This window comes from Falco rusticolus, chromosome 3, assembly GCF_015220075.1.
Source record: "Falco rusticolus isolate bFalRus1 chromosome 3, bFalRus1.pri, whole genome shotgun sequence".
In the NCBI taxonomy this organism is placed as follows: Eukaryota; Metazoa; Chordata; class Aves; order Falconiformes; family Falconidae; genus Falco; species Falco rusticolus.
This window is the reverse complement of record NC_051189.1, coordinates 73,682,301-73,690,327: the sequence shown is the minus strand read 5'-3', so window position 1 is coordinate 73,690,327 and position 8,027 is coordinate 73,682,301. Positions and strand designations below refer to the sequence as shown.

General features: G+C 39.9%; 1 long non-coding RNA gene across 1 annotated transcript; it reads right to left on the bottom strand.

The window, feature by feature from the left end:
* Positions 1-6,190: 6,190 nt before the first annotated feature.
* Positions 6,191-7,305, bottom strand: LOC119145640. The gene is made up of 4 exons (XR_005103468.1): positions 7,239-7,305; positions 6,870-6,970; positions 6,360-6,419; positions 6,191-6,257 (listed from the first exon to the last, which is right to left on the bottom strand). It is a non-coding gene; the product is annotated as an uncharacterized LOC119145640 (long non-coding RNA).
* Positions 7,306-8,027: the final 722 nt, after the last annotated feature.

Here is an 8,027-nt window from a genome sequence, read left to right as displayed (position 1 = left end):
TTGTTATGCACTTTCCAGTTCAAAAGATGTGAACTTGTTTTCCCTAATCTGATTTTATCTGTGACTACTATGGAACCATAAAAGTATTGTAATTGGTAACAATGCAGCCTGCCCTTTTTTTTACTGTGAAATTTGAGTTTATGTGGTTCTGCTTGGGGAAGTCTTCATGGAACTTGAAGAACTCACCATGAAAGAAAGTTTCACATATCTGTTCTTAACATATGAAAAAAAGTTTCATGTTTGTATGGCAGTGTCTAAAGCTGGTGAAAACAGCTATTTTTGTACCTTAGGTGGAAATTTCAGCTCTGCTGGTTACATGACCTTTTTCAGCTGGAGTCTGGTAACTGACTCAAAATATTCTGTTGGGCTAGAGACAAAATCCACCAAAAGTGTAGTTTTGAGTTTTGCTTAAGGACTAAGAACACCTGTTGTAGTTTTTTGGAAGTTCTCAAAATGCTTTGATTGCTATGGTAGCTGTAGTTCCAGGCCTAAGCCATAAACTGCATGTGAACAGCAAGCTGGCAACTTTCTGTCCTCTGATTCCAAAATCCTTAATAACATGGTTCAAGAGCTCCCAACCAAAAACAAGACAGCAGGTGTTGTCTATGTATCTACAACACAGAGAAACAGCGACCCTTTTAAGGGTCTTAAGTGCTGTATCCTTCATAAGCCTTCTGCCTGAATGACTGCTTAGCAGGCTGTTTACATGACCCCATGCTGCTGTGTTTGGATGTAAAAGAGCCCTGCAGGCTTCTGGAAGTATTTCTGAATAGATGGGTAGTGCTGGTAGGAAAGAGCAGTGAGTTTGGGGAGAATAACAATAAATGGTGCTTGCAAATTTGGAGACCCATAGGAGAAGCTCAGAAGAGGAGTATCTGCATCTCCTGGAGTCCTTGGGAAACTTTCCAAATGTGTTAGATCATGCTAATTACCGATGCACTCACTGTCCACCATGGTCTTTCTCAGCAACTGCAGCAAAAGATTGTGAAGTCTTCTAGCTGCTGGGAGTACTAGCTGCATTTCAACAGCTGCATTTTAGTATACACATTAGAGCAGGGGGAAATTTGCAAGCCCTCCTTCTAAATATTGTATCCCTGGCTGACCAAAATTAATAATGAGCATCAATGTCAACACTGTCATCATTCAATGGCATTAATATTGTTTCTTAAGGTTGCCTTTCATAGGGTTTTCATCCCTATTGCCCATGCAGAACTACTGAACTGATATTGTTACCCAGCATGTATGCCTGATGGGGATTTTGAAAGCCTGTTTGAAAACATTTGCCTTTTCTGTAATGTTCCCTTAAGAACACAACTATATTGGCAGAAAGCAATGGGTGATTCATAGGATGGTGATGGATGTTGATCTGAGTGGGTGATAAAGGATCACACGCCTACCTATTTCCTAAAAGCCTTCTCTTCCTGACTGATATGGCACACTTGAGTATGGCCAACTGGCCACAGACATGTTCTTGCCAGAAGTTACCACGACTCTATTAAAAAAACTACTCTTCTGCTATCATTTACTGTGACCTGAGAAGAAAATCTCTGATGCTTCTTTTTCAGTAAGCCTTTGCCTTAAAAATTGGTTGTGGTATCAGTGGCACCTACCCAGAGCTGTATTTGTTCAGTGCTCCCAGAGCAACCTGTAAACTTCAGTGCTCATAGTAGTACAAAATTACTGCTAAGATAGGCAAATTTTATATTGTTTTTGGTTTTTTGTTTTTTTTTTTTTTAAAACCTGAGAAACTATGGAAACTCTCCTGAAAATATAGCCACTCAAAAATGCTGCTCTCTCACTTCTGCAGAAACTTTTTACCATATTACACCATAAATTGTGTAATGAAGAGACTGATGCTCTTCCATTTTCTCTCTTCTGTAACTCAAATGGCAAGTATCAAGGAAAGATATTCAGTGTTCCTTATGTTATGGTCAGGAGGAATGAGAATAGCTCCATGAAGCTGCAAGAAGAAACATAGATCTTGAGAGGGCTGAAAAGATATGTCTCTAGGGGGCTGGAGCTGAAGAATCAGCTCAGGTTTTAGAATGAAAAACACATACATCAAGATTGTAGATGGGTTTTAGTAGAATTTGTCTTGAATTTGGAAAAGTGCATATAAATTTATTTTAAGTATTATTTGTATCTTCCTATGTATGCTACAGTGTATATAAAGCTCATGTTCCTGCCATATGCACCAGAGTACCTGTTAAGAACATAAGGTATCTAATGCATCAGACAGATTTAATTTTTTTTCCTTCTGTTGCAAAACCCATAAGCATGGCAGAATTGTTCTCCAGAGGTACTGACCTACAATGCTCTTTGGGCCACACAGGGTCTTGTAACCTGCCCGGCTGAAGAGGGGGAGAGGAGCATGATGAAGAGGGGAAAACAATCATGGCCCAGGTTTCTCTATAGTCCAGACATGCACAAGATTAGTGGTGGGCTAGAAAGCCTTTTCACAAATGCTATAAACATCCACTACTGTCTGCCAGAAAGCTAGGCATTAAGAGTGGCCCCAGGTCTGTGGAAACACAAAAGTTACTGTTGAGAGTTTCCTCTTGTTTGATCTCATGGTCCCCAGCTATAGCCCAGGTGTTGATTCCTAATATCTTCAGCATTTCCATGTCAGTGTTTTCCTTTCCAACCACAGCATGTTTTACATGCTTCCTGATGTATATATAAAGGTCCTATTGTAGCCATGGCAATCCCACAGGGATACTAAGAACAAGCAGCTAACATTATCACATCAGTGGTTTCCACAGTAAGTTTATTTTTAATTAGTTAAGTGGATCAAAGTATTTTTGAAAACTCTTAAAGATATATATGTTATTTGTCCGTCATGGATAAAGGTATTATTAACGTAGTCCTGCTGCTTTAGGAAGAAATGTTGGGGTTTTTTTTTTTAAATAAATTAGAAATATAATTTTAAGAAACTGTGTCAAGCCACACCCACAAAATTATTCCTCCACAGAGGGACAGAATTATGTAAATCAGAAAACTGAAGGATGGACCCATGAGAAATCTTTGGGGTAAAACTTGTATTTCTAGTACAGCATACTGAGGAAATGACCAGGTTTTGACATCCAAACTAGTTTCTGTTAATGGCTGTGTAAAGATTATCTGCATTTACTAACATTGTCTATGCCTATATGCTTTATGAGTCTATGGCTGTGGTTTGAAACCTTGTGATGAGTTAAGCTTTAATGACTAAATGGAACACGTGATCTTATGGTTTTTTTCATAGAATCATAGAATCATTTAGGTTGGAAAAGACCTTTAAGGTCATCAAGTCCAACCATTAACCTAGCACTGCCAAGTTCACCACTAAACCATGTCCCTAAGCACTGCATCTATGTGTTTTTTAAATACCTCCAGGGATGGTGATTCCATGGGAGCTTGTTTCAGCGCTTGACAAATCTTTCAGTGAAGAATTTTTTCCTAATATCCAATTTAACTTCCCCTGGTACAACTTGAGGCCATTTCCTCTTATCCTATCGATTGTTACTTGGGAGAAGAGACCAACAACCACCTGGTTACAACCTCCTTTCAGGTAGCTGGAGAGGGTGGTAACGTGTCCCATGAGCCTCCTTTTCTCCAAGCTAAACAACCCAAGTTCCCTCAGCTGCTCCTCGTAAAACTTGTTCTCTAGACCTTTCAACAGCTTCATTGCCCTTCTTTGGACACACTCCAGCACCTCTGTGTCCTTGTTGTAGTGAGGGGCTCAAACCTGAACACAGTATTGGAGGTGCAGCCTTACCAGTGCTAAGTACAGGGGGAAGATCACTTCCTTAGTCCTGCTGGCCACACTGTTTTGGATACAAGCCAGGGTGCTATTGGCCTTCTTGGCCACCTGGACCAACCACTGGCTCATATTACACTTGCTGTTGACCAACAGCCCCAGGTCTTTTTCCAGCTAGCAGCTTTCCAGCCACTCTTCCCCAAGCCTTTAGCATTGTGTGGGGTCGTTGTGACCCAAGTACAGGATCTGGTACTTCTTGCTGTTGAACCTCATACAACTGGCCTCAGCCCATCAGTCCAGCCTATTCAGATCCCTCTGTAGAGCCTTCCTACTCGTAAAAAGATCAACACTTCTGCCCAACTTGGTATTATCTGCAAACTTACTGAGGGTGTACTCAATCCCCTTGTCCAGGTTATTGATAAAGATAGTAAATAGAACTGTCCCCAATACAGAGCCCTTGGTGGATGTAACTCCATTCACGGTCACTCTTTGGGCCCATCCCTCCAGACAGTTTTTTACCCAGTGTAGAGTATGCCCATCCAAGACATGAACAGCCAGTTTCTCCAGGAGGATGCTGTGGAAGATGTTGTCAAAGGCTTTACTAAGGTCCAGGTAGACAACATCCACAGCCTTTTCCTCATCCACTAAGTCACTTTGTCATAGAAGGAGATCAGGTCTGTGAAGCAGGACCTGCCTTTCATAAACCCATGCTGGCTGGGCCTGGTAACCTGGTTGTTCTGTATGTACTGTGTGGTGGCATACAAGATGATCTACTCCATAACCTTCACTCACACTGAAGTCAGACTGACAGGCCTGTAGTTTCCCAGATCCTCCTTCTGGTCCTGGGCATTACATTTGCTAAATTCCAGTCAACTGAGACCTTCCCAGTTACTGGGCTTTGGCCTTTCTAATTTTCTCCCTCCATAACCTCATGTCATTCTTGTAGTCCTCCTAGGTTGCCTGCCACTTCTTCCAAAGGTCACAACCTCTCTTTTTTTCCCTGAGTTCCAGCCAAAGCTCTCTGTTCAGCCAGCCTAATCGTCTTCCCCACCTCATCTTTCAGCATATGGGGACAGCCTGCTCTTTAGCCTTTATTGCTGCTCTTTTGCTGGACATTCTTCATTCTTGAATCCTGGACTCCTTTGCCCTTCAGGACTGCTTCCCAAGGGACTCTGTCAACAAGTCTCCTAAACAAGACAAAGTCTGCCCTCCAGAAGTCCAAGGTGGCATTTCTGCTGACCCCTGCTTGAGGCAATACTACCAGGGAGCTCTTATAGTCCCACACATATAAATCAAACTCACAGCTCAGCCTAACAGCAGATGGGATATAATGTCACTCTGCACATACGCAGTAAATCCAATGTATTGTGTAGATTAACTGAGTGACATTGGATGTAGTGGGCATGAGGGTGATTTACGTAAGAATTTACTTAACTATTTTTCCAGATGCTCAAAGAGTTTGTTTGGAAAACCAGCTGGTTTCCATGAAAACCATGTTACTGACTGATTGATAGGCTTTTGGGATGCTTGAAACTGGGGACCCAAGCCCTGAGCTATATCCCTGTCGTAAAATGTCTTTAGGATGCTCAGTGTAAATTAGTTGCAACGAGACCCAGTGCAAACTGAGCACAGTGTGCTTTCCCCACTCCTAAAGCAACTATATGCTTCTTGCTTCCCTGAGGTAAATGTGGCATAGAAGGAGACTCCTGAATCATCAGCCAAGAGATATTTTACACTGGCAAGATCCCTGGCTTCCCCTGTGGGGTAACTCCCCAGCTAGTGGACCCTGTCTCATTCATTTACAACAATCAGCATGGACTTCTATGATCACACGGGGATGCAGAACAGTGATTTTATTAAATACTGAGGTGTTGATTTACCATGTGGGTTTTCTAGCATCAGAAAGAATAGTAAGCCCCTCTCATGCTGTTAAAACTGGGGGGGGATAGTGACCATGAAACTGGGGAATGAAAACTGCTGGGGGCTGCTCTTTGGCTTAAAAAAAATAACTACTATATTTACACCTTAGTCTTTTAGATAACTAAGTTTTCCTGTGCCTTGCTATTGACATCAGCTTTAGTACTGCTGAAAGCAATGGATTAAAAAAAAAATTCTTTTTCCTTCAGACTTATTTTTTCAATTAACTGATGTATTTTATTTAAAGTTCTTAGCTTAAATACCTGTTGTAAATCAAAGTCCATTAAAGCTCATCTGTCAATACTGATTTGTACCTAGAAAAGTTGGGCCTAAAGGTTTAATTTTCCATTGATTTTCAATTTGTCTGCTTATGTATTTGTTTGAAAACTAGGTCTAAATTACTACATGCTATCAGGATAAGTGAGCTAAAAATTCTGATACTCAGGCATTTTATGTGTCTTTTGTAGGCAGTGAAATGCAATGAAAAAGTGTAGTACAAAGCAGGGAAAATAATGAGATTTTTCTGGAACTCACTACAGTAATTGGGCTTTTTTATTGCTCTCACTTCTTGCAGACGCACCACCATGTTCTTCTTTCATACCTATAAGAGAAAAATGCTTTTTTAATAAGCATTTAGGTAAATTACTATATTTAACACTATTTTTCATATGCAAAACAAAAGTAAAAATTAGCTTTTGCTAACCTTTCAGGCTTCAACTCAGATAAGCCACTCCCTCTGCTGGGGATATTTCTACAGACTGCTCTGTAAATAAAAAGGACGATAAGTTTTTTTCAGGGAAGTGCTAGAAACACTTCTAAAGTCACATAAAACCTTAACAGTGTTATCACATACAAACATTTCTCAAGAATATGTGTCTCTATGCTATTTTATGCTCTTAAAATATCTACCTCATTAAAAAAAAAAAAAAAGAAACAGAAACATCAAAATGTAAAGATTTCTTAACAAACTGGGTTTAAGTATCTTTTTCTTTTCACATATTTTTAACTTGATTTGCAGCTTGCCGAAGATAACTGAGTGATAATCCATCAGAGGGAAGTTTTCCTTTTAGCTACAGATTAGGTTTAGCCTGGACAAGAGGTGTAGGACATAAGCAGCAGGTTTTTTGTCTATTAACACCCAAAACCACCTGGAGAGTAACGATTCTCAGGAAAAAAAAATCAGTTCCTTCCCAGCTTCTGTTCAGTTACTGACCTTTTGGATGAAGCTGCAGTGGATTCCAAAAAAATGCCACTGATGGGATGCCAGAAAGTGTTCCAACATATATTTATACATATATTGGTTTCTCAGTAAAGCTGAAAAAGTGTGAAAACATTTGTAATCAAAAAAACCCACAAGTATTTAAAAAGATATGTAAAATTTCCAAGATCAAGTTATTTGTCCTCTGTATTTCTGTTCTTGCCTACCTACTACAGTAATTCATTTGCCTATGTCAAGTAGGTCTGAAAGGATACATGTTACAGAAACACTGAAGAATCTAAAAGCTTTCTGAAAACTGTTATTCAGGTAGAGGAAGGAGACACAAATTAAAGCTACTGCTGAAGACAAGGGAGAATATCTCACCTATTAAACATTTTGCTTGGTAGCCAGGATTCCTATCAGGCTGCATGTGTGAGAAGATCAAAGTGCACATGGTATGACTGCAAACTAGCCACTGTACTGCTGTTGTCTTTCCAGGCAGGAGTGGCTAACGAAATGAAGGCAAACTGACGCTAGAGGGTATAGGGGACAAAGTACACAAATCTATTGGGAATAACATCACTTTAATTCTGGTTTTCACTGAACACCCTCCTTTATTTTTTAATATGTATCAATGTCAACATAAATGAAGTTTATAGCAAAAAGTGGAAAGAATTTGTTCTGAAAAGATAAAATGGAAATTGTATCCTCCCCAAAGTTTTCCTCCAGTCTGCAGAATTTTGCCTTGACTCAGAACAGTTTGGGTTCAACCTCTTAAGTTGATATTTTTTCCTTTGAGTTTTGAAGAATGAAGTGTCCAGCCCAGTAGTTAGTGTATTTGTGGTGTTTTTGTTGGTTTAGTTGCAACTTGTTCAACAGGACAGAATAAATCCACAAAATGAAGGCTGAATTCTGACAGCCTTATATTGAAAAGTACTGATTTCAATGAGACTATCTGAACAGAGTGTAGTTTTTGAACATGCATGTATAGGGCAAAAACTGGAGTGGTAATTGCACTGGGAGTAGACTGCATGGCTGACATTTACCTACTTTTGAATTTCTACAGACTCATTTTCCTTCTCATATCCATTCGTAAACAGAGGGAATCCTAATGGCCGTGGGTGTCAATGGAGAAGATGATCACACATAATGATTCACTCAATATTACTTAGC